At 46.8% G+C, this 26,355-nt stretch overlaps 1 protein-coding gene and 1 long non-coding RNA gene across 4 annotated transcripts in view; one reads left to right on the top strand and one right to left on the bottom strand.

Moving 5' to 3' along the window:
• Positions 1–21,717, bottom strand: part of LOC121133464 — a 28,098-nt gene extending 6,381 nt beyond the window's left edge. Inside the window, exons 1-2 of the long non-coding RNA XR_005870311.1 lie at positions 21,600–21,717; positions 16,600–16,690 (exon numbers count right to left, since the gene is read on the bottom strand). This is a non-coding gene — a long non-coding RNA (uncharacterized LOC121133464). The remainder of the gene's footprint in view (positions 1–16,599; positions 16,691–21,599) is intronic.
• Positions 21,718–21,855: 138 nt separating this feature from the next.
• Positions 21,856–26,355, top strand: part of Acan (aggrecan) — a 59,912-nt gene continuing 55,412 nt past the window's right edge. For all 3 annotated transcript variants that reach the window (XM_040730019.1, XM_040730016.1, XM_040730009.1), the window contains exon 1: positions 21,856–21,980. The gene's annotated coding sequence lies outside the window, so the exon portion shown is untranslated. The remainder of the gene's footprint in view (positions 21,981–26,355) is intronic.

The raw sequence follows: 26,355 nt of genomic DNA, 5'->3' as shown, positions 1-26,355 counted from the left end.
TTTTAAAGAGCTTAAGAAAAAGGAATTAAATACTTAAGCATAGATGCTATAAGTTCTGAAAATTGAAAAAAGAAAGATTTGTCACAGCCTTTAACGCTAGCAATAAAATGTCATGGAAGCATTTTTACAGAGTACATAATCAAACTGCCTTAGCCGTAAGAGCAATAAAGTCTCATGCTGTTGACACTTCTGAGTGCCTGCTGAATCAAAACCCAATAAAAGGAACACCATCCCCGTCATCTCCTGGTTTGAAAGCAACTCATCCCACCACAGACTGTGCCACACGTAAACAAGAAGACTGAGCTAATCTCTCCCTGGCAGAATTGCACTCTTACCTCAGTAATGGGTGGAGGGAAAACTACACTTGTTGTTCTGCTTTGATTTGTTCCTTTGCTAATCAGCGTTCCGTGACCATAACAAAATGCCCTAGAAAACCAGTTTATAAGGAAAATACTTATTTAGATTCACCACTTTAGATACCCAGTATCTGGCAGTCCTGCGGCTTTAGGTCATTAGTAGACCAGGGTGGTGGGACAGTGCATCATGGGAGGAACAGGTTGGGAGCAAAACTGCTCATCCTAGTCTGGGATGTGAAAGTAAATGCAGAGACCTGGGATCTCCATATCCTCTTCGAAGTCATACCACCAGGGACCTGAAGACCTCCCTTCAGATGGTAGCTGGTGGTTCTGTTTATCAGGAAAGCAGGCTGAACAAGCCACTAGGAGCTAGCCTGTAAGCAGCACCCCTCCATGGCCTCTGCATTGGCTCCTGCCTCCAAATTCCTGCCCTGTTTTAGTTCCTACCCTGACTGCCTTCGATGATGAACAGATTTTACTGTAGCAATCTCTGAATATTTCCATTGCTCTAGGAAATAGGGGTGAAGAGGAATTAAATACAATGACACACATGCAAGAAAATCCTATAATGAAACCCATTGTTTGTATGCTAAAGATGTCAATAAAAAGAAAATTTCATTCCTCTCATTTTAGGTGTCAAATTGCAACTAATTTTTAAGAAACTACCTCTTAATTTCTTTTGCTGTGTTATCAAAGAAAATATCTGCAGTTATCCGAAATAGTCATTAGAAAGGTTGCCCTCTCTTTTATCTTATTTATTAATTTATTTTTGGTTGTTTGAGACAGGGTTTCTCTGTAGCTTTAGAGCCTGTCCTGGAACTCACTCTGTAGACTAGGCTGGCCTCAAACTCACAGAGATCTGCCTGCCTCTTCCTTTTGAGTACTGGGATTAAAGGCATGTGACACCACCACCCCACTAGGAGACCCAAGTTAAGAGTTTACTAAGACCAAAAGATCTGAGTGTCACTTACTTAAATCCAATCATAATTCATCTTATGGGATCAAAGATAGGTCCAGCCTCCCCTGAAGCATGCAGCTGTCTGCAAGCAAAGGACACCTGAGAAGTCCCTGATGTTCTCTGAGGAAGAAGAGACAGTCTTCATAGGAACCAGGCAGTTTGGTATCACCATTGCAGGGTGAATTCTAACCTGAACTGAGAAACAATTCTGGCTGGCAAATGTTGCATTAAGTCCAGCACACACTGTGGTAGGTGGTTAGACTTGGGAACAGGGTTCCTTCCTCTTTAAAAACAAGGAGGGTTTGTGAGATATGAGGACTCACTCTACAGTTTTTCACAGCCTCTTCTGCTAACAGGCAGCCCACCAGCTACACAAGCCCTTCTCAATGAAGCGGGCACTTCGATCTCCTTACAGCACAGTCTCATCTCATTTTTTCACCATATTTATACATTGAAGCCATAATTCAGCTTAAATACTCCCTGATTTTGTGACACTATTCCTGGGAAGACATGAGCAAACATCTACTCACCACAGATAGGGGACTAACAACTGAACAAAGTACGGATACCATCAAAGTCCAACTTGGTGAACCAGTGAGTTTTTATTGGGATTACTTACTGGAGTATAGGTGTGTGATTACTTCCAGGAGCAGATATGAATCAAAGACAACTGCATCACCAAGTCCATCACAGCACAGGTGACAGCTAGGAACCTGGTGCACACTACACAGCCTGCAAACAGCATGACAAGCTAGAGAATGGCCTTTTTAGGCAGTTCAGCAGGTCTTAGAGTGTCCTTCAGCAATCCTTACTGATTATATGGCAAGAACCTACTGACTGGTCAGTTTCAGGAACTTCCTGAAGACTTTTAGTGTTTACTCCCTGAGCTTATGGAGCTTCTCTGCAGGCTGGAATGTTTCATCTTGTAGACGAAGTTTCTGTCCCACCTGGTCCTGCAGCTATTTAGTCCCAAATAAACACACAGAGGCGTGTATTAATTATAAACTGTTTGGCCGATGGCTTGGGCTTCTTACTGGCTAAGTCTCTCTTACTTATTAATCCATTTCTATTAATCTGTGTATCTTCACATGGTCTTGGTTTACCAGTGATGCCTGGACCTCTTTCTTCCTCAGCAGCTACACGGTATCTCTCAAGCGACTCACTCTCTTCCCAGAATTCTCCTAGTCTGGTAGTCCTGCCTATACTTCCTGCCTGGCTACATCCTGCCTGTCCATTGGCCGAAACAGCCTTAGTCATCAACCAATAAGAGAAACACAAATTCACAGCATACAGAAGGACATCCCATCATCCCCTCTCCTTAGAACATCTTGTTTCACCTCCTCTGTGACATCCTGTGTCTTAATGAGTTTCCCTCCACGGTGGAAGGTTTTAATCTCATAAAAAAAATGGTTACACGATATCCCTCAAAGAAGCTCTACCGTGGTTAATCCTCATTGTCTACCTGACTAGACTTGGAACCCTATAAGACAGGTGTCTCTATGTAGTCTCAATGTGGATGGCAGCACCTCACGGGTTAGGGTCCCGAGGAAAATAAACAAGGGGGAGAAGAGAAGGGCTAAGTGGTAACAGGCGTCTGTCTTTCTGCTTCCAGCTGCAGACACAACGTGTTTTTCCACCTGTGCCATGGGCTATCTTTTTACTCCGATAAGTGTTTCTTTCACTGTATAGAAGCCTTTCAATTTCACGTAAACCGTTTGTCGGTTCTTGGGATTTTTTTCCTGTGCTACTGGAGTACTTTCAGGAAGATCCTATATCTGAATCTTGAAGCATCTTTCCGACATTTTTCTCTAGCATTTTCAATGTTTCAGATGTTTGATCCATTTTAATTTTTTTGTGCAAGGAAAGAGATGTAGATCTAATATCATCCTTCTATATGTGGATATCCATTTTTCCCAGAACCACTTATTGGGAGACTTTTCCTAAAAGTGTGTTTTTGTCACTTTTGTCAAAAATAAGAGGGTTATAACTGTGGATTTATTTCTTGATCCTCTATTCTATTCCCTTAGTTTCTATGGCCGTGTGTGTGTGTGTGTGTGTGTGTGTGTGTGTGTGTGTGTGGGTGTGTGTGTGGGTGTGTGTGTGTGTATGAGAGAGAGAGAGAGAGAGAGAGAGAGAGAGAGAGAGAGAGAGAGAGAGAGAGAGAGCCAGTACCATGCTATTTTGTCACTATGACTACTCTGTGGTAGGGTTTGAAGTCAGGAATTAGGATACCTCCAGTGTTCTTGTTGCCAATCCATGAGCATGTAAGGTTTTTCCATCTTTTAGTAGCTTCTTCAATTTCATAACTCCTTGTTTTATTTAAATAGACTGTTCTTAAAAGAAGAAACATGTGGTAGTAAAAATTTGAAAGAAAAAAATGCTCAACATTCTTGGCAAACAGGAAAATGCTAATTAAAACTACTATAAAAATTCATCTCAATCCCAGTGAGAAAGGTAAACAAACAAACAAAAATGCTGGTGAGGATATAGAGGAAAGGGAGCCCTTACTTACTGTTTGCGGGAGTATAAACTGGTCTAGTCACTGTGGAAATCATTATAGAGATTTCTAGAAAACCTAGAAGTAGATCTGCCATGTTATCCATCTGGCCCACTTCTGTGTCTGTACCCAAAGGACTCTGGGTACTTTCACATTCACGTTTACCGTTACATCATTCGCAAACACTGAGATATGGAATAATCCTAGATGTCTAAAATAGCTTTAAAATGTGCCACATGTGCACACTAGAATTTTATTTGGCTATAAAGAAAAATGAAATCATGACATTGGCAGGGAAATGAATGACAGGTGAAACTGTAAATAAATCATTGTTAGGTTAAATAGGTCATATTCAGACTGATACCCCACTTTTTTCAGAGATGGATCTTAGCTATGGAATAAAGGTCCCAGAAATGAACCTTCAAACATGATCACATGATTTTTTAATTTAATATTTACACACAAAGAGATGGAATTGGACTAATTGTATACAAAAATTAATTCAAAATAGATCTAAGACCTGAAACTATAAAACTCCCACAGAGAAACCTTCATGGTACTGAATTGGCAAGAATTTTCTAGACATCTGTTGCATGGCTCCTCCACGGGAGACTATTCACCCCAGATCAAAGTGATTCTGTCCAAGGCTGTCTAGGTGAACTAATGTCTTTATGGTGGTTATTTACAAAAACACAGGCAACTCAAGGGCAGCCACACCGTTGAGAAGTCCCCTGCACAACTTATAGACAACTCTACTCCAAAGAGTCTCTTCCCAACAAGTGCTTGCCCCTTTCATGGTATCAGGGAAGAGAGGGGGCCTTGAGAACCTTATGAGTCTCTGCCACACCCCCACTAGGTATGCTAACAGGCAGGATCTGCAGAGAGTTTCATGCAGGTACCCCAGTTGCCCTGGCCCAAGATGACAATGATCATATCCAACCCAGAGGAACAACCACACAGCAACATAAAAAATGAAAACAGACAAATGGTCAACATTTAACATGCACCAAAGGGCAGAACTGATGAAGTGAAAAAAATGTAACCTCCAGAATGGGAGAAAACATCTGCAAGCCACTTGTCTGATGAGGGATTAATATTCAAGATATATAGAGTTCCTAAAACGTAACAGTAGCAGTGGGAAAGATGACCTAAATTTTAAAGCAGGCAGAAGATTTGAATAGGCATTTCTTAAAAAAAGAAAGGAAGGAAGGGAGAAGAGAAAGAGAGAGACAGAGACAGAGACAGAGACAGAGACAGAGAGAGAAGACCCTTGTCTCTAATAACTAAGTAACGGCCAATCGAAACTACAGTGAAATATTGCCTGTACCCAATTAGGACAGCTACTACAGAAAAATTTAGAAAATGGCAAGTGTTGGTAGGCTGTGAAGAAATTCTCTGGCATTGTTGGTGGGATTGCAGAATGCTATAGCTGTTATGAAACTGAATGATGGCATCTCAAAAATTTAACTAGAAGTAGAAATTACCATACAAATCATTGTCTCTGTTTCCGGACATACATGTGAAAGAACTGGAAGCAGGACCTCAGAGAGATGCTTGCACACCCATGTACATCTCAATGTATAGCCCAAGAGTAGAAGCAACTCGAGTGTCTGTGGGTGGATAGACGGAGAAACAAAGCCTGACCTACCATACAGTGGAATGTAATTTAGCTGCAAAGAAGACAGGCATTCTGACACATGCTACCAAATGAGTGAAATCTGAATACATTCTCAGTGGGAAGAAATCATGAAAGACAAACCCTGTGTGTTCCTGCTTAGATGGGGTACCTAGAGGAGTCAAATTGATATTGAGAGACGGTGTGGGGATGGTTCCTGGTGGCTGGAGAAAGAGTAAATGGAAAGCTGGTGTTGGCATTTTTGTTTTTAAGACAAGATCCCACATATCCCAGGCTTAGCCTTGCTACGTAGTGAAGGCTGACTTTGAACTTCTTTCTAATCCTCCCGCTTGAACCCTCTACTTGCCATCTGGAGGCCTCTGGGGCTGCTGGCCAAGGATTGGCAGAGCCCCTTCTCCTTACAGAACTAGGAGGAAGTAAAGCATGCAACACCGGACTCCTTCATATCTGGCTTGTAAACTGGGTTTACCGATTCTGGGCAATCAGGAGAACAGTGTTTCCAGAAGCAGGTCAGGTGGAGGAGCGAAGAGAAGAAGGGCCAAATGGCTCAGGTGTGGTGTGAAGGGAAGAGAGACGGCCAATCGCTCTAGGAGAAGAAACCCAGACGGTAAACAAACAAGGCAGGGTGGATCGAGACCAAATAGCGTGGACGGCTCAGCGGTCATGGAACACACTAGAGCTGACAGGTCCTTCTCTCTCGATGTCCAGAAACCAAAACTTTCCACTAAGGACAGAGCGTTTGAAGACAGCATGACATAGTCCTCCCAAGACAAAGCCAGAAAGTCCAAGGCTATAGGAACCATGACCCACAGGCATAACCTCTAGAAGGAGCCTCATTCTTGGAGGGTTGTAGCCAGGTTTTGTGAGGAGGCCACTCCAGATCCCCACACTACAACAACGGCAGAGGCACCCAGAACCACAAAAATCTACCCGCTCTGCCCACAAGGCTCTGTCAACCCCCATGTGTGCCCCACAACTGCCGTTGACTCTCCAGAGTCGCTTCCGTCTTTGTTTATTGTGGAGGGGCGCATCCACTGTTCGTAAGCAAAGACCACGGATTTTAATCTAATCCGGGGAAGTCTTCCTCTCCAAATATGCAAGTCTGAGAACTTTATCCAGAACCAAAGTGGGGCCTGGGAATTGGAGACATTCCCACTTCGCGTTGAGAATCACAGCCCTGGGGATGGAGAGATGGCCGCAGTTGCCACTCCAGCCAAGCACCCGGATTTGAGTCCCAGCGTCCACTTGCTGTTCTTGACCCACCCACTGTACAGCTTCAGAGGATCTCACGACTTCTCCTGATCTCCTAGGGTGTACATCGTACGCATACATGCATGCAGGCAAAACACTCATACACATAAAACAAATGTATCTTTGTAAAAAAATTTTAAATCATGGCCCTGTCAATCAAAAGTTCTCATGTAGTAGAATAAGGGTCAACAGAGGTGGTCAAGCTTTTAAAATGTAGATCTGAGCAAATAAAACATTTGAGAAAAGAAACATGAAAAGTAATGCCTTGTTTGGAGATGTAGTTCATGTGTATTTGCCTAATATAACCAAGTGTCTGGGTTCGATTACCCAAAACTCTCTCTCTCTCTCTCTCTCTCTCTCTCTCTCTCTCTCTCTCTCTCTCTCTCTCTCTCTCTCTCTCTCTCTCTCTCTCTCTCTCTAAAAGGATCTAAAGTATGATCCATTAGCAGATGAGTCAATCAACAAACTGTAGTAAAAATATTTAATGACATAGTAATCCATTTTAGGAATGAAAGAGAATAACACATGCTGCAATATGTGCAATATGGGTGAATCTTAGAGATGTTAAAAAATGTAAAATGAGCCAATCACACACACACACACACACACACACTTACTCACACACACAATAATACAGAGTTTAATTACACAAGCCATGTAGATCTGTCAAATCCATAGAGACAGAAAGTAGACAGATGGTTTCCAGGACCTATAGGAATGGAGAGTTGCTGTTTAACTAATATAGAGTTTCAATTTTAAAAAAGTTCTAGAAATGGATGAAAGTGTTGTTTGCTCAGTAATGTCCATGTTCTTATTGCAGCTAAGGTGTAAACTTAAAGGGGCTGAAATGCTAAGTTGTATGATATATTTGTCTTACCATGACTTTAAAAATACACTTTTTAGAAATATACTTAATGAAAGATGAATAAGGCCTGTGTGCTGATCACTTCCTGTTTACCCTGTTGGTGAAGGAACCACCTTCATGTTCCCCCAAAGAATATGAGACAGTTGCACCCAGTGCCCAGCACTGGAGAGGCGTGATGACAAAAGTTCATTGCTACATGCTCTCCCAGCTCAGTGGGGGAAGAACACCAAATGTCACTCAGGGCCATCCAGGTGTCATACTTGAGAACAAAGAAAAACAGCCACGTTATGGGTGACAGTGAGGTGACCTACTGAGTGGATGTCATCACTTTGCTTCAATAATGCTATAGTGTGGCAAAAACTGATGCCTGATAGACTGAGGATGCCATGTGGAGGCTCTTTTTTTTATTTGTGGGACATCTCCTTGGTGAGAGCAGAGGAGCTCATGGTTAAGAATTTGGGACCTCATGAAACTCAAAGATGCCAAGGTGAAATAGTAAGTTGAAATTTAAGGTTCCACAATACAACTGAAATTCTATAAACCACAAAACACTGCTAACACAAGTTAAAGAAAACCTAAAAATTGGAAGGTGTGCCATATTCCTGGATGAGGATACTTAGATATTGCTAAAATGCCAACTCATTGAATGTTTTCAGCTCAATCACTATAAAACCAAAGACATTTTTTGAAACCATTAATATAATTTTCAAATTTATGTGGACAATTGATCTCAAGTAACCCAAACACTTTTTAAATGGAGTTCCTTGGAGTTGAAAAGTTAGCACAGTGGTGGAGTACACCTGGCACATGCAAGGCCCTTGAGTCAATCCCCAGTGTATTAGAGAGAAAGAAGGGGGGCAGGGAGAAACATTTAATTTCAAGTCAAACTATACAATCTAAGATTGTCTTAGTCAAGAGTGTATGACAGCTGCATGGACAGACATTAGTACAGCAGAGCAGAGGGTACAGAAATAGACCTTACATGTTGACTTCTACCAAAAGTGCTGGTTCCAACAAATGGTACCAAATATTCATGGTAGTGGGGGGAATATAACCATGCCACACACTAGAATTAACCACAAAACGAACCATCATACACCTAAAAGCATTTCTTTTAAAACTATAGAACATCTCTAAGAAAACAGAAGATGGACTGACAAGATGTGTCAGTGGGTAAAGGTAAGGGTGAGTGAAATAGGAGGAATGATAAAATCCAGTTTAGCAAAAGAATTTGCTTAAAACAATAGTAATAAATGATTTTGCAGTTTTGGAGGCCAGGCATCCAAAATTAAGGAGTCACCATGGCCACACTGCGCTGACACCTGAGGAGAGCTTTTCTCATCTTTTGTTCAAAGCCATGTGCAAATCATGCCAATGAGGTTTGGTCTTCAATGAGGCACCCTGAGGAGTACAGCTCTGTGTGGTAAAGGAGCTGGCTGTGCAAGCCAGTGATCTGAGTTAGATTCCTGGAGTCCACCTAAAGCGGAGGTGAAAAGAAGCTCCCAACTCCACAATGTTGTCCTCTGACCTCCATACACACACCGTGGCATGTGTGCATGTACCAATAAATACATTTTTAAAAAGAAAGGTTTTTTAAGGGCAGCTCTCCTGAAGAGAGGCAGCTTGGGAGCAAATTCCTTTCTCCTGACCACTGTCCTCAGGCCCTATCTACAACACCAGCCAGACCTTTATGATCCCAGGTCTTAACATATTTAACATGACTCTGTGGTCCTATGCTGGTTTTTTGTTCTGATCCTGGTTTGTTTTGAACTTATACTTATTTTCCAAGTAGGCCCTGCCCTGCCCTATAATGGGCATTGAGTTGGGTGGACTTTCTTCTACAACCTGGACCCTGGTTCTCATCTCCATTTGCCACCCCTGGATCTAGACTCAGTTCTTAAATGTGGAGGGATGGAGCCAGGTGAAGACCTCAGGAACTCTTTGGAGCAACTGTGAAGCAATGTGAAGCTCCTCAGAGTCTAGTTCCAGCACAGCCACCTGCACTGAGACCGCACATCTTGCAGAGGGGAGAAATCTTGGCCTCTCTAGCCTTGATTCTTCTCTATCTTCCAGTGAGTCAGCTGACTTCTCCCCATCCCTCCTCATTTGGCAAGTGAGAAAAAACAGACTTACTGGCACCAGGCACAGTGTATGACCAGGGAAGCTGAACCTGTGGACTCTGGCTGTCCCTCCCCACCTCTGTGCCTGTATCCATCCCACTGGCCAACCTCCAAAGGGTCTTAATAAGCCGTATTAATTTCTCCCTCTTCTGACATAAGCATCTTAAGTAAAAAGGGGTTTATCTGGGCTCTCCGCTTGAGGGGGCTACAGTCCACGATGTTGGAGAAAGCACGGCAGGAGGAGAGTGAGTTGGCCGGTCCCTGGGTGTCTGCAATCTGAAAGCAGAGGGAGGTGAGTGCTGGCACACCGCTCACTTTTTTCATTTAGTCTAGGACTCCAGGTCATGGAATGGTGTCATCCTCACTCAGTGGTGGCTTCTGTCTTCTCAGTTAAACTCTAGGTGATTCCAGATCCTGTCAAACTGACAAGACTAATCGTCACACATGGGAAAGAGATGGTAACCATGGGAATCACAGCTAACATTCAGTGATCGACCTCTGTGGACTCCAAAACTCTGTCTCAGGATTCAAGAAATAAAGACATGGATCAAAAACAGGGCCAACTTCCCAGTGCTAAGAGGGGACCTGGAAAGCACTTGATTCCACCTCATTGTCTCAAGGACCTAGACCCAGAACGTGTCCTGAAGGCCTTTTCAGGGGAGGAACAACCGTGAGGAGACTGCTCTTTTCTCTTTCCTAAAGAGCAAGTCTGTGCCTCAGGACACTAAATGGGAATCCACCATGTATCCAGGACACCATCAGGATATGTCAGGCTCTTAGGCAGCAAGAACCTAGTAGGCACTGGTATGGCGTCCCCCATCTCCTCCGAGTAGCAGGTTCAGGTGAAACTTAGGCTGCTGCAGCCTGGAAAGCCCTGGATGGAGACTGAACGCTGGAGAACAGCTGTGAGGTGTGACATCAGGCTAGGGAGCTCTATCCCTTCCTCCAGGTACTGACTGAAGACCCATTTCACCTTTCATGGTTTCTCATTGACCAAGGAGAATTTCTGCCTCTGGGGCCTGACCAAGTAGGTGCCTCACTGGAATGTCTTGTTAACTTCACATTTCCGTAAGTTCTACAGCGAGTCAGTTTGCCATCAACACTCTTATTTGCTCTTGTGGAGAACATATAGCTTCATGGCTTTGTCCTTGCTTAACTCCAAGCCCGCTCAGCTCTAGCCTCAGATTGCAGCCATCTTCTGGCCCATCATTTAAGCAACATATCTGTCTGCTATCCCCAGAGGGTGACAGTGGCTGGCTGATGGTACCAAGGTTTCCCCTCTACCCTGGGAGTCTCTACAAGTTCCTACTTGTGACCACACACTTTACTGCATTTCTACAAAGCCCAAACTTGCCTGCTTCCATCAAGTAGGCAGGAGAGGGAAGGGCAGGAGAGGGAACGGAAACAAGTACACATTTGTAGGCACCTGTGAGGAGCTCGTGGCTCTCCTCACTCTGCGTGGTAGGGAGGGGTTAAACACACACAGAGCCATGTTGTCTGGTACCAAATCTCAGCTCTGCCACTCATTAACTGTGTGATCTTGGGCAAAGTATCTGACCTCTCCATTTCCTTTAAAATAAAAAACAAATCAGGGATAATGTGTGATATTTACAAATCATTACGTTACTATGGTTACCAAAAGACTTCCTAAACAGAAAATGTTGAGCATGACCCCTAGCACACAGCGCTCAATACATGTGAGTAATTATGATTCACCATGACCATTGCCCTGTGCCAGACACGGGGGACACAAAACAGACAAATTTGTCTATTCGCGATTTATTGGGAGATTGCATTTGGCTTATACTTGGATGGGATCCAGGATATGCAAAGTCCACCATCTAGTAAGATGTAGATATCAGAGGCAAATGTGGTCCAAGCAAGGGAAAGAAGGAAGATGCTGGGACAGAGAAGGATAAAAGCAGAAGAGAGGTCATGGAAGGTTACCCTTATCTACGGTACGAAGAAGCAAAGGCAGTGCACCGCCACATTAAGTCAAGCATTATGAGGAGATGGGTGAAGATGGGGAGAGGTGAGGAGGAGGAGAGCTTGGGTGCTTATAAACAGCAAAGCAGCAGGGCCCCATAGTATGCTTTCCAGTGGGGGACACTGCGGTTCTCTTTTAGTGAGAAGGAAAGCGAGGCTGGAGGGCCAGGCAGCGATAATGGATTCTGTTGCCTCCAGAGCAGCTCTCGTGTCAGCCCTCATTCAGACCCTTACAGCTCACTGCTTCTCATTGCCCTGAATGGTGAGACGGGACAACCTGGGCTATGTCTGGCAACCCCCTTGGAGCCCTTCACCTGCACCCTGGCCACAGAGCTTATCTTGACTCGACATCACCCCAACCCCAAGGTGTCGCCACGTGCAACCTTGCGCCCATGGAAAGTTTCGTCTCACTGGCTGCGCAAAGGAGTCCCGGCACTCCCTCCCCACCACCCGTTCCATCCCCCACAGCCACCGGGGTGACGCCCAAACCAATAGCCACAGGTAAACGTGTCTCTCCCTGGGATGCAGAGTTAAATACACAATCACAGAGGTGCGACCTGGGTCCAGAATGGAAGGAACCTAGGTTCCAGGGATGACCAATCCCTCAAGAATCCCCCTGAAGGTCCTCCCTGGAGACACCCTTCCCTAGAATAGGCAAAGAGGGCTAGAAACACCCATATAAACAGCGCATCCACAAAACCCCACTGTCCCAGGCTTTCCTCCCTCAGCCCTTGCTATTTTTATCCGGAGAGCGAGGAGGGGGTTGCTAGGCAGGGCCACGCCGCTGTTTATGTCTGAAATTTGAAAAGATGCACAGTGTACTTGGGAGGAGGCGTTGCAGGGAAAGGAATTTCAGAGGAGAATTTCAAACCTGGCGAGGTGAATAGACGCCTTGTGTTCAGGCTTACGACTCTGGAAACGCTACTCAAGCCGTGGCATGAGGAGGGGCCACAGATGGGTGCAAACGGCCACGTGTGGGATTTGGGCAGATGGAGACTCGGCCGAGAGGATCAACTGATTTCAGACTGGGGGTGCCTTGGGAGGAAGTCCTCGTGCCCCGCCAATGCCACTTCCCTTCATGTCCCCACACTTACATTAGAGCAGTTTTCTTATGTCTTACCTCACCAGCTTCACTCTGTTCTTAGCGCTCTTGCAATCGGTGAGTTATTTAGTATTGATTTCCCCATGGACACACCTTTTTTGTTGGGGCTTTCAGTCACTATATCAATCCTCTGCTTCTCAATTGCATCGTAAGGTTATTTTCATCATTGTATAATCTTAGTAACACTCATGAAACTTAGGTTCTGCCTGGGGACGTCGTTCCATAAGTGCTATGTCATGACTCTCTGTAGCCTGGGCCGGCTTCAGACTCACCACGTAGTCAAGGCTGGCCTTGAACTCTTGATCACTGCCTTTGTAATCCCGATACAGGGACAACGGGTGTGTGCCACCATGCCTGGTTGGGGTTCTTCGTTCAGTCATGGGAATTAGGACATGGGAAATGTTGTCAGTAATGTGATCAAGCACAGAACAGCTGAATGACTACCGTGTCTGCCTTCTTCCCTCATCCTCAGGTGGCCTTGGCATAGCTCTGCAGGTCAGCCTGCACGTGTCTTGTGCTAAGTAAAGAGGTTCTCAGAAAGGTGGGAATGGGTGCCGAGGGGGACTTCTACCTTGGTGTGATTTTAAGTCACATCAGATCCCTAAGATCACAGTTATATCATGTTTCCTCCAGTCAGAGGGGCAGGGGTAAAAATATGGAATCTTCGTTCTATCAGCACCTATGGCTGCAAATCTCAGTGGCTCAGAAAATACCTCATCAGCAAAAGAAATTATCATGTGATAAGATAGGATTCCAGCTCTAACACAGGTTTGCCCCTTGATAGCACTCGTATCTCCTTTGCCCTAGAACCTCTTCATTGGCATTGTGCTGACTGATTTTATGTCAAGTTGAAATAGGCTAAAGTCATCAGAGAGAAGGGAGCCTTAATTCAGAAAATGCCTCCATGAGACTGGGCTATAGGGAAGCCTGTAGGGCATTTTCTTAATTAGGAATTGATGGGAAAGGGTCCAGTCCATTATGTATGGGGTCATCTGTGGGCTGGTGGTCCTGGGTTCCATAAGAAAGAAAACTGAGCAAACCAGTAAGCGGCTCCCCTCCATGGCCTCTGCATCAGTTCCTGCGCTGTTTGAGCTCCTGTGCTGACTTCCTTCAGTGATGTGGAAGTGTGAGTCACATAAACCCTTTCCTCCCCAAACTGCTTTTGGTCATAGTGTTTCATGGAAGCAGTAGGAACCCTAACTAAGACAGACCGGTATCTCTTTCCTTGACTATCGGAGGGTCTGTGAAATTTGCTCTTTATATTTCTAAGATTCATATTCTTCCCTCCTTCCCTCTTTCCCTCTCTCCCCCTCTCAATCCTTACCCTCTGTTCAACCATTTCTCTTTTAACTGCATTTTCTTCGTCTTCCATGGTGTCCCTCTATTACTCTGTTAAAATCTGGATGTATCCCCACATTCGTCGGGTAGTGTCCTCTGTTTATGTTTCAGGTTGGCTGTCTCCCCAGGCTCCAAACACACACATCTCTGCCTGTCCAATGTCTCCTACATCACCTTCCACTTCTAAAACCCACCGTATCTACAGAGAACTCACTGCCCTCTATATCACACAGATAGCCAGCAGCCACCTCTTCCAGCCACCCGGAAGCTATTCTGATCTCCCAGTCACCCAGGTTCAGAAGCTCACAGCAACCCTCCACTTCCGTCTCTTCCTCTAATTGTCCCTGCCATCACCATAGTGGTACGTGGATGCACGCTGCTCATCCTTCAGTGTGCTGATGACACACTTAAATTTTTTGGTTAGTGGTCATCTGATCTCATCTAAATTCCCAATCTTTGGCTTCTTACAGAAAGAGAACCTAGGTAGCTTCTAGTTCTACAGACAGCAAACCTGAGGTCCTGAATTGTGGCTTTCGGTGAGAGGTGGGTAGTGGGGGGCCCTTTGCGTGGGAGCCCTCACTTCTGTTTGCCTCTGGTCTGAGTGAAAGGACGGTGATGATCACTACACACGGGGCACACAGAATCTACCACAGTTCTAGGAAAAGAAACAGGATACAGTGCCTAACTTGCCCCTGGGCGTGTAGTATGTACTCAATAGATAGCTGCTACAAGCATGAGCTGGGTTTGTTGGTGAATTGCTGTTACCCCCCAGCAATCGAGAAGCTAAACCAGGAGGATCCTGGGCTACACAGTGAGACCCTGTTCAAAAGAGAGACAGGTGAGGGAGTAGGCAGGCAGGCTCGTGTTAACAAGTTGATATCCTAGGAATGAATGATAACTCCATTTAACACTGCCGTTTTCCCTTTGCATATTCTATATCTTCTCCCTTTAAAGGAATATATGGGAAAAAATCCAAATGCAGCCAATAGCAACAACTACAATAATGAGAAACTGTTAAGATGAAATAAGTGCCAAGTTTGTAAGGACAACCGATATTCGCAGATCGGTGTGTTAGTGGATCATCTTATTTATTATTCAATTTTATTTGTTATTGCTATTATAAACACAGGAGCTCATGTAGTCTATTCTGGCCTCAAACTCCTGTTCCTCCTGCTTCAGGCCCTCAAGTGCTATGATGACAGACATGAGCCACCATTCGACATTAACAGATGGTTTTTATATCACAGAGCTGCTGCCTACACTTCCTATAGGTGGAGACACACACACACACACACACACACACACACATATATATATATATATATATATATATATATATATATATATATCACTTACACTCAGGCTTTTCAGTGTATATTCTGCCTACGTGATAATATGTGAAAATTCAGTAGCAATTTTTTCAGAGTAATTCGATGTTCATTGCTGAAAGAAGATAAAAGTGTCGTGCCTGATATGACAAGGGCTGGTTGGTCAGGCCCAAGAGAATCTGATGACTAGGATACAGGAAATAACAGCACAGAATCAACTCTAGTCTAGGGTATGGGAGCCAGTCTCCTAGGATCCAGGGCAGAGGACAGAAGGGATCAGGCCCCCAAATGTCACAGGGGCTGCCTACAAAGTTGGCAACGCAGGACTACAAAACCTCCGTCCTCCTTCCCCAGACCTGCATGATGTCAGCGATGATAATGGTGGTGACAATGATGACAAAGACGATAGGGTAGTGGTGATGGTAATGCTACACAAACCAAGACAGCGGCCCCTCACTCAGCCCCTTCCTACACCTGCATTCTCAATAGTAAATACGTGGAGGAGTCATGACTAAAACACTTACGATGGTTTCCATTTGTAAATGGCAGGGTTTTGCCGAAACACCAACCTACTATGAATTCAGGGAGAAACTGCAAATTGGAGCTTCCAAAAACACCAGTTTCCCTGAACATGTCCTTCCAGGTCTGTGTCTTAAGTGACACCGAATTTTCCTGTTCCTGTGTGTCATCCTTGCACACAGACACGTGGGGACTTGGAAGTGTTTCATTAAGTTACCCCGTGTTCTTTATTCTTAGAACATTTTCCTCTTCAGTCGTCACTTGTACAGTGTGAAAGTAATAAAATAACACTTTCCAAACATGCCACTGGGGACCAGGAGGCTTCACTTCCTGGCCCGATTCTGGCCTGAGGAGGGTTTTCTGTATTATATTTCTATGACCCTTTGCCTCCAGAAAAGATGGCAAGCCCCACCTCTCCTTACAGTCAATGATTATCATTACTGTGCTCTTCTTTTTAGCTTCTTTTACAGATGCAGAAAGCAACACACACACACACACACACACACACGCACACACACACACGCACACACACGCGCGCACACACACACACACACACACACACACACACACACACCAGAGGCAAGCACTTACCGAGAGCAGTTTATAAGGGACTAGGAGAAAGGAGGGAATTGATCACACTCACCCCAAAGCCAGTCCCTTCTCCAGGTTCCGGTGCCAAGAGTCCATATCTTACTTTAATTCTCAAAAATCTCTGGGGTGCCTTCATTTACAGGCTGAAAACAAAGGTCCAGGGGGTTAAGAGAGTTGCCCAAAGTTTCTAAACAAAACAGAAATTTGTATCCTCACAGACAGGTGAGGAATTGCCCTGATCCTTAACTGCTCTGTAGCTTAAGATAGACAGGACACCTTTTTCTTGTGGCCTATGTGAAAATAGTTGGATTTCATTTTGTTTTGTTTTACGTTATTTATTTGCATATGGGTATTGTATGTTTGGGTGGTTGTGTATGGGGCTCTCTCTGTGTGTGAGAGCATGCGTAGGCCAGTGTTCAATCTTCCCTCAAGCATCATCTACCTTGTTTTTATGAGACTGGCTTTTTCACTGGCCTGGAGCTTCCCGAGTGGGAGAGGTTATCTATCCAGTGAGCTCCAGGGGTCCCCATCTCTACCTCCTAGCCCTGGAACTGCAAGTGTGCCACGTGCTTGGGTTTTATAGAGGGGTTCTGGAGATTGAGCACAGGTTCTTTCTTATGCTTGCACCCCAAACACTTTAGCCACTGAGCCGCCTTGTAGCCCCAGTAGTCTGGTTTTAATTATCTCCAAGTTTCGGTGTCAACCAAAAGGTGTGACAGTGCCCTGAAATGTGACCATCTCTGGTCACACGAGGAGGAGCTGAACGTTCAAGCTAAGAAGGAAGAGCCACCTTTGCCCCTCCCTGGCCGGTCCACACCTGTTGTCAGATGCCAGCCCTGGCAGCCTTATTTCAGAGAGACAGCCACAAGTGAGCATTGCCTAAGACCAAGGAATCCAGAAGCAACCCTCCTTTAACTGGGAGGAGAGGCATGGAGAGGTCACTGATAGCCCAGTGCAACTCACTAAGGCTGTCTGTCTGTCCTGCATACCTGGGAGAGACTGTGTTGCTCCTAAGAGCCGAACTGGACTACTTCCCGACACTGAGACAATGGACAGATACATCCATGGAATTCTGTTAGCGGCTCAGACCCACATTTAGCAAGGCACTTACATGGTGTCTCCCTGTAAGAAACAGAAGCAAGTATTCTACGGTGACACAGGTCAGCGCCCTGAGATATTGCCTGTATTCTAAGAGTCAATTTAATGGGCACTACAGGACAGCCACCAACATACATCCAGCGATATTTATCCTGTTACACTATTATGTGTACTAGCTCAGGGGTGGCCTTTGTGATCAAGCGAAGACAGTGCGGGTGACATGAGTGTGGCTCCCAAAGATAAAGAGGATGAAGAAATATTCTAGTCCTGTCCGGCCTCTACATCATTCACCATGGAAATAGTCAGCCACCAGGTCATAGGCGCACTCTCTATGGAGAAGAATCTCGGCTGCCAGCCAACAGCCAGCCCTGAGGTGCCAGCCGTGTGAGCCAGTCACCTTAGCTGTGGGTCCCGAAGCCTCTGGAAAGCTATCAGCTCACTGCAGTTGCTGACATCCAAGTGTAACCTCATGAGACAACCCAAGCCAGAAATGCCCAGCTGAGTTTCTCCCAAATTCCTGACTGTAAGACCGCGAGCAATGGTAAATGATTACTGCTGTTTTAAGCCACTAAGTACAGGGAGGTTTGCTACACCACCATAACAACTAGAACATGGAGCTGTGCCATCCTTGGAAGCCTGCCTCCAGGGTCCTGCTCTAGGCTTTGGCCCTAGGTTCTATTCTCAGTAGAGCTGGACACTGGGCGTGGTATGCTGGTGAGCTCCGTAGACGGTCTGCTACTGAGAGCAACATGTGTGTAGCAACCACACAGCACCAAGATACTGTGGAGAGGTGAGATGAATGTATGAGGGCAATCATAAACAAGAGACAAGATGAAGCCCCACCCATTCTTTATACCAGAACAAGCCGCAGGAGATGGGGGGGTGTCACAGCAGTACAGGTGGAAAAGTTTCAGGCTCAGCCTTGATGAGACTACCAGAAAGATGCCAACATGTAAGTGGCATAAATTAAAGACTGGGCTTCAGACAAAGGCATTGCACACATACACCCCTCCACACACACTGGACACATCAACAGGACTAAATTCCATTTGAAACCCCTCTTGCGTGGGCAATGCAGACTGCCTCGATGAAGATTTCTAGGAACTGCTCAAGATCTGTTGCTTGAGACAAACAAGAAAGGGTAGGAAGAATGAAGGATGCCCAGTCCAAAAGAAGGAAATGCTGGTGGAGAAAACAATGGCCTGCCATGCACAAGAGGTTCAAGAGGCACAGGCAGAGGGTGGAAATGGACCCGCTTTATTCCCTGCAGATTCCACACTGAGACAAGAGCACATAACCTGAGAGCTTCCTGGGTGCGGGAAACCACGAGAAAATGGGGCAAACCACGGGCAAGTCAGAGAGAAGAGTGCTGCCCAGCCTGTGGGGTGTCATGGACACAGCTAGCATGCTATCAGAAACAGGTGTCTCCTGAGTTCCGTCAGAGCCCTTCATCACTCTGAGCATCTCTGTCTATGGTTCCACGATGGCATGAACCGCTGAGTGATGTCATGGCAACGCCTCTGCTTCAGTTAGTGCGTGAAATACCTGGGGGGTCTTGGGGAAGTGAAGATTCTGAGTCTGAAGCTCTGGGGTGGGCCTGAGGTTCTGTGTTTCTCACAAGCTCCCTGCTGCCATGAGAGTCTGTGGACCACACATTGCGGAGAGAAGTCAGAACTTAACCAGTGACTGCCAGTGGCATCGGGTAGCTCCTCGGAAACACCGAGTGACCGCAAAGTAGTTTAGAAAATTACAAAAATATTCTAGCAGAGAACAGGCGAACAGAATCAGAAAGACTGCCCAGCAAATGGGACTTCTGTGATGAGAGGGACACGTTGTCTATGCGCCGCTCAGGACTTTCTGAAGCTGTGACTTTTGAGTCTCAGAATCCAGCCTTCAAAGAACCGGACTGAACATTATCATGGGCCGTCTGCATCCTCCAGAAGGCAGTGTGGTGTCATATCAGTCTGCCCCCACAGCTCCTTCACCGCCTGGGTGGCCTTAGCGTCTGCATGTCTTAGTGTGCACCTGGGAGCCCATGGTGCCACAAAGCATCAGGCATAGACATGTGGCTGCTGTCTCGTCACTAACACTGATAGGTGACCAGTAAACACTGTTTCCCTTCATTACAACGATGGATTATCTAATGAATATTTATCCTCGGCTTAAATTGCTCTTCATCAAGGCACCCCACAAAGTATATCATATATGATTCCACTTTGCAGACGAGGACAGTCTGTTGTCACCCAGAATGTGACATGAGAAATGCATTGGAATTTAAAAGACTGGTGTTTCCTCAAAAAGAAAAATTTTAATTTAATTAATTCATTTATGTGTGTGTGTGGTTTTTTTCTGAAACCAGGTTTCTCTATGTCACAACCTTGGCTGCCTAATCTCACGGAGATCCACCTGCCTCTGCCTCCCAAGTGCTGGGATTAAAGGCCTGCACCACCACCACTGGCTTAACAAGCACTAACTTAAAATTTTAAAAAGGAGCGCTTTTCCCCCAGCCCACTGACTTATAAGGTTCCATTCCAATCCATTCCTCTAAAGAAGGGTTACTTTGTTTATTACTATGTGGCAGTGCCTTTTGATGCTCTGAGGCTTGCTGACTGTGACCCAGAGAAGCCCGGGTGGAAAAGAAGGCAGGACGAGAATGGCCAGCTAACAGAACACCTGAGCCACAGCTCAGCTCTCAGACACTGAAGGTGGGCTGAGCAGCACAGTCTACCCCGCGCTTCACCCCCTGTACAGGGGAGAAATAGTCAGAGAAGGCCAGGGCCAGGACCCTAACACAGCTAGGCAATGAGATACCCAGACAATCCCAGCATAGTCCAGCTGGGGAAACCGAGGCACCCCTACTTCTGACCCTTCCACCAAAAAAGACTCGGACAGTTCTCTCTGTGCTGTGTAGCCTGCAAAGAATCCACTTCTTGTAGAGAGAGCTTTGCTCCACCCCGCCTGAGCCCACTGCGTTTTAGTGAGAAGCGCACCAGTTTCCTCTCAAGGCCATCAGCAATCCGAATCCCCAACCCCCAAACGTGCTGCAGTCTGACCAGCTGTTCCTGTGGCACAGAATGGTGACCTTGGTTTGAAATTAGCCCCCAACTTGATGAGCAACTCCACCACTTTCTGAGCTCTATGGGAGCATCGTTGGGAGGTGAGGGGTAGTGTTGTAGTATTTAACTCATTGGGAAATTTAGAGAAATTAAAATTGTGTGTTGCAATTAGCTCATAATGGTTATTCAAAGACTTCGGTGTTTTTTTGTTTTGTTTTGTTTTTGCTTTTTTTTAAATTCTTTTTCCAGGAAACAAATTGATTAAGGCGGTAGTAAGTTCCTGCTTGAGATGTCCTTGGTCTATGCTGAGTTTTGAAAACCCCTAGCCTTGTGCTTCTATGGCTGCCTCATCCCCCTCTCCGCCCTCCCCGGTCGTCTCGGGGAAACCCACCCCCAAAACTTTCCAGCAATGCTCCGTGAGGGTTCTTCGCAGCCCCAGAATAGGGAATCCTCCTGCGCGATCCAGCCCCTCTGGATCTCCACCAGACGCCCAGGGAACCCTTGGCCTGCCACCCTGTCCACAGGCGAGCCGGGCGCTGTCGGCACTCTGCGGGCGCAGCCCTCCTGGGCCGCCTGGACTGCGGAGCTGCCGACCGCAATGCAGACGCGGGGCCCTCCAGTGCTGCCCGCGTGGCTTTCCTCCGCGGGTCCCAGAGCTGTGGGGTCCGTGCTCCTCTCGTGCCCTGCGCTCCGGGCGGCTTCCCGAGCTGAGCGCGGTCCCCAGCCCCGGTCCAGCACGCTCTGGACGACTCTGCCTTCCCCTCCCCCTGCAGACCGGCCCCGGGGGTGGGGTTTCCCTGTGTCCTCGCCCCCTCCCACCCCCACCCCTCATGTGTGCCCACCCCTCCCCCGCCCGCCCCTATGTATGTGTCACGGCTCGCCATTCCCGCCCACCTACCTCCCCGCGGTGCCAGAGGGGGCTCACTGAGCTGAGGACACGCGCAGCACCACTCAAGGTCCCTCACTCTCTCTCCGCACCCTTGCCGGCTGGCATCTGACGCAGGTGCCAAGGGGGCTCCGGGCACCTTTCTGTGTCCCTTCCCTCTACCAACCCTGCTCCGCAACCCCAGCCAGCTAGCTGCCACTGCGGCCACCGCCCGAGGGGACCTGCGGACAAGACGCCGGAGGGAGGAGGGGTGCGTAGGGCACCCCCCCCCGCGCCAGAGCATCCCCGCTGCAGAGCAGCAAGACCCGGGGCTCGCAGCCCCCAGGAATCCCTAGCTGCCTCGCCAGCGCTACGGGACTGAAGTTTTTGGAGGAGCACGTACAACTCTTCAAGGTAAAGAAAGGTCTCCTCCTCTCCAGAGGAGCTCTGTCTCAGGGCATCTGGAAATGCTGCTGAGGCCACGCGCCTATGTGCTGGGGGTGGTGTGCCTCGGTGTCTCCCTTGGGTACGTGTGTTGGGGCTCAGGACCTGAGCTCCAGGTGCACCGAAGTTGAACAAACTCAACTGCTGCCCTGACTCAGAATGAATGGAAACACGTGGAAGGGGCTCTTGCTCTTGCGTTTACAAGTTTTAGGTCTGGGGGCGCTAAACTGAAGTGTAGACTGAGAAGCAAGTTTAAAGCCAAGGAAATGTGGATTCAAATCCCCCGCTCCCTCCCCCCTTCCTCTTGGCGCTCCAGGAGGCTTTCGTCTTCTCTTGGAGAGGCCAAGCGGCCAGGGACTCAACAAAATTATGTGGACAGCAGATCAGATAGGTAGCAGATACCTGAGCAAGGTTCAGAGAACCAGCGAGTCCCTTTGGCTTGCTACAGGGTCTTGGGACACCCAAAGCAATAGGGAGGAGCTGGGAAGAGGTTGGCAGAACCTGGGACACGGCTACTGAGGTGCTCCCAGGGCAGACCAGAGCCAAGCTCAGAAATGACTGACTGTCTCTACCAAGATGGCATTTGTCAAGATGGAAAGAGAGGAGGAGACAGGACGCGCGACTGTCCCGGGGCAACTTTTCCATGTCTGGGCTTCTCTGCAACCCTTCCAACTCCGGGGCTGGGTGGGAGTGTGACAGCGTGTCAGTTAGCTGTGGGCGTGGAGGGTTGCCTCCTTCAGGAGGAAGGATCCAGCCCAAACTTTTCGGATATGCTGCTCCCCACAGTTGGGAGCTGGGCCCTGGAGGGGGTATCCACTTGAGTTTCACGACCAAGCATTTCAGGTGGCCCGGTGGGTGTGTTGATTCTAGTTCTGTGGGCTGGCAGCCAGAAGCAACGGGAGGAAGAACCGATGTGAGTTGTCTTAAATGGTGCCTTTGCCTCTGGATGTTGCAGTGGGTCTGCAGCGTTAGACCCCGAAAAACGCCCATTGCATCTCCTCTGGGGAAGGGAATCTAGAACAGTGCAATGATTTTCTACAGGACATTGGTTTAGGGACAAAGACCAGATTAGGTTTAGATTTTTGAGGCTGAAATCAGTTTCTCAGCCTGGTTTTTTTTTTTTGTATTGTTGTTTTTTGAGTCTGTGTAGCCCTAGCTGTCCTGGAACTGGCTCTTGTAGACCAGGCTGGCCTCGAACTCAGAGATCTGCCTGCCTCTGCCTCCCAAGTGCTAGGATTAAAGGCGTGCACCACCACCTCCCGGCTTTCTCAGCCTGATTTAAGGAACCAGAAGTCTCAACACTTCCTTACCTCTGGGTTACCATGCAAGAGTTATCAAGCTGCTTTTATGTACTGGGCAGGACTAGTTAGTTAGGGGACTCTGGAGATAGGACTGTTGGTCAGCTGAGTCACCAACCCAATGGAGATTCTACTCACCTAAAGAAAATGTTACAGAATGAGTAACACTTCCACCCCCACTAAAAACATTTTAGATGAAGGAATTATCAGAGAGGGGGGATCTCTCTGAGAAATACTGGAATTCCTGAAATTGTGTTGAACTGAAATGTAAGTGTGTGGTGTTTCTAGTGCCAGGCCTGGTTTGTTCATCCATTGTGTACTATCTCCAAGTACCATTCAGAAGCCAGGCTCTGGTAGCTCAGCAGGCACCCAATAAAGAGCTGAGATGACCCACACAAAGGTCCAGTGCCCATCCATCACCCAGCAAGCACTTGGGGACTGTTTGCTGTTATTGTGCATTTTAATATTAAGTAATTGTGCTTGTCTTAAATTCTCCCATGAAGAGCATGCTTAATCATCTTTACACTGGGACTCTTTAGTGTTTGAAAACCATCATTACCCCTAGGCACTCAGGGTTCCCTGCATACCTCCCGCCATCCCCTGGCATTACTCTACCCTGGCATGAAAAGGCGACCCATGTCCCAAGCAGCAATGGGGGCTCTAAGAGAGAACTCGCCTCCTGAAATGATGGGGAAACAGATTAGGGTTCAAACCCTGCTGCTTAATGTTACATGAGTTTAAGGCCTTAGCCTACTTGAGGTTTAGTTTCCTGTCTCTAAAAGAGGCAGGGGGGGGCATGTAGAAATGGGTTTCTTCAAAGATTAAAAGGCAGAACGTGGGTGCCTTTCCAAACCCTCTACAGACATTACAAACCTTAGCTCTCCCTTACTGTGTCACACATCATAAGCTCTAAGTAGAGCCAGTTTTGAACATTCTTAGAGACTGTGTGTCTCAAGTTTTGGTGTGGATTTTTTAATGATACCTTTTGAACTGGATCCTTCCCAAGCCCTGCTGGTTGGACATTTGGGGCGCCCTGGCTGAGCCTGGCAAGGCCCATAGACTTTGGCTTGGAGTGTCATTGTGAGTCCATGACTGCCTACAAGATTTATCCAACCTCAAGCTGTAACACCAGGTTGGGGAGGGGTGGGGGCCTTAATGAAATAGTAGATAATATTATGCTGCCCATATAGTAAGGACAAGTATTATTTCTAGAAATTTTCATTTCTGTTATGTGTTTTTGAAGGCCTCTATAAGGGTGTGTGTATTCATAATATAAACGCAAATAGACATACATTTTATATTTGCATATGTTTCTTGTTGCAAATTATATAGTCCATAAAAATTTGGAAGGTATCAACTGCAGCCCAGTGTGACGGTACACTGTAATCCCAGCATTTAGAAGTCTAAAGCCAGCCTGGGCTACATAATGTGTTGGAGGCAAGCCTGAGCTACATTGTGAGATCCTTTGTCAAAAATGAAGGATGGCAAATGTAACTCAAAAACAGAAAGAAAGGGAGAGGGGGGAGACAGACACCAATAGCAATGGCGTTTCTGTCTGGGAAACTCCTGCCTCATGACTCCAGGTGGCAGGCACCAGTGAGTCCTCGCTGCAATTGTACCAATACCTGGCCAGACTGGAGGTGGCAGCTAGAGGTAGAGCCTTGTGATAGGGAAGAGACAAGTTCAGTAAAGAGAACACCCGGTGTCGGAGGGGAGCCCAGACTTTACCCCACGTCTCAAGACAGCACCGGGTATATAGGTATATAAGTATATAAAGTGCTGCCTTGAGACATGGGGTAAAGTGTAGAAACATGTCAGAGATACGAGTGTTTCTCTCTGCTGTCGGGAAGTCACACTCTGGGCTCCTGTGTCCCAGGAATGTAAGACAGTCAATGCAAAGTTTCCTTTAAGGATGGCACCCTCCCCCTTCCTGGACACTAACTAACTGGATGCCTGTTAGAAGAATCTGGAGAGGGGTGGGGGCAAGTTGGAGAGAGAATGCATGCCAGGAAAGGACCAAACCAGAGGGGAAATTTGTAGGGAAACCAGTAAAACGGTTCCTTTTTTTCAAAAGTTGAATCCAGGGCAAGAACGGAAATGGTTTAGTTTACTTTGAAAAACTCAGAGCCTCCTTGTATGTAGCTCTCTCTCTCTCTCTCTCTCTCTCTCTCTCTCTCTCTCTCTCTCTCTCTCGCTCTCGCTCTCTCACTCTCGCTCTGTGTGTGTGTGTGTCTCTCTCTCTCTTGCTCTCGCTCTCGCTCTCTCACTCTCGCTCTGTGTGTGTGTGAGTGTGTGTGTGTGTGTGTGTGTGTGTGTGTGTGTGTGTGTGTTGGAGGGCAGACTCTGTGGGCTGGCTGGGCTGTGTGAGAGGCAATGTTGCTCCTCAATGGCCTTACAGTGTATCCTAAAGAAGCTTTTTGTTAAACTTGTGAATATGTGGATTGGGGGTGTGAGGCTGGACATCACGAATTGGCTATTTGATTACCTTTGAGGCTCCCTGTTTTTCCTTTTTAAGACATCCAACCAGAAAAGGACTCATGTCTCCTAAGGGGGGGGTCCTACAGGGGTATGGGGGCTGTCTGCCTCCATAATCATTTTGACTAGAGGAGCAAGAAGAGGAAAGAGACAGGGCTAAGCTGGTCTGCAGTGCCTGGCCTGGGGGGAACCATCTTCAGCTTTCTGGTCTCTGGGTACCCCCAGACCGTGGATGCTTGGGGTCTTCAAGGACTGTAGTGATCCTCATTTAAGTGATTACCAAGGGGACTTGGGGAGGTGAAGGAATGACCCTGTGTCACCCAGGAACAGACTTTGTGTAGGAACCCGGAGCATCAGGATTTTATCTAGAACATTCCACATCCACAGCTACCATTCACTCATCACCAGTACTTGTTCCATTCTGAGCTCTGTGTGTAGCTGATACTGCCCTCTTCTTCATGGTCTAATAGGAGCAGGAGCTGTTATCAACTTGACCCTCATTTCTATAAAAGGGTGGTTCTCAACTGGGAGCTCTTCTGTTCCCCTGCCTGAACATGCCTAAAGCCATTTTC

The sequence above is a fragment of the Mesocricetus auratus genome, unplaced genomic scaffold (genome assembly GCF_017639785.1).
Source record: "Mesocricetus auratus isolate SY011 unplaced genomic scaffold, BCM_Maur_2.0 Super-Scaffold_4256, whole genome shotgun sequence".
In the NCBI taxonomy this organism is placed as follows: domain Eukaryota; kingdom Metazoa; phylum Chordata; class Mammalia; order Rodentia; family Cricetidae; genus Mesocricetus; species Mesocricetus auratus.
The sequence above is the reverse complement of the archived record's forward strand: the minus strand, read 5'-3'. Positions and strand labels throughout refer to the sequence as shown.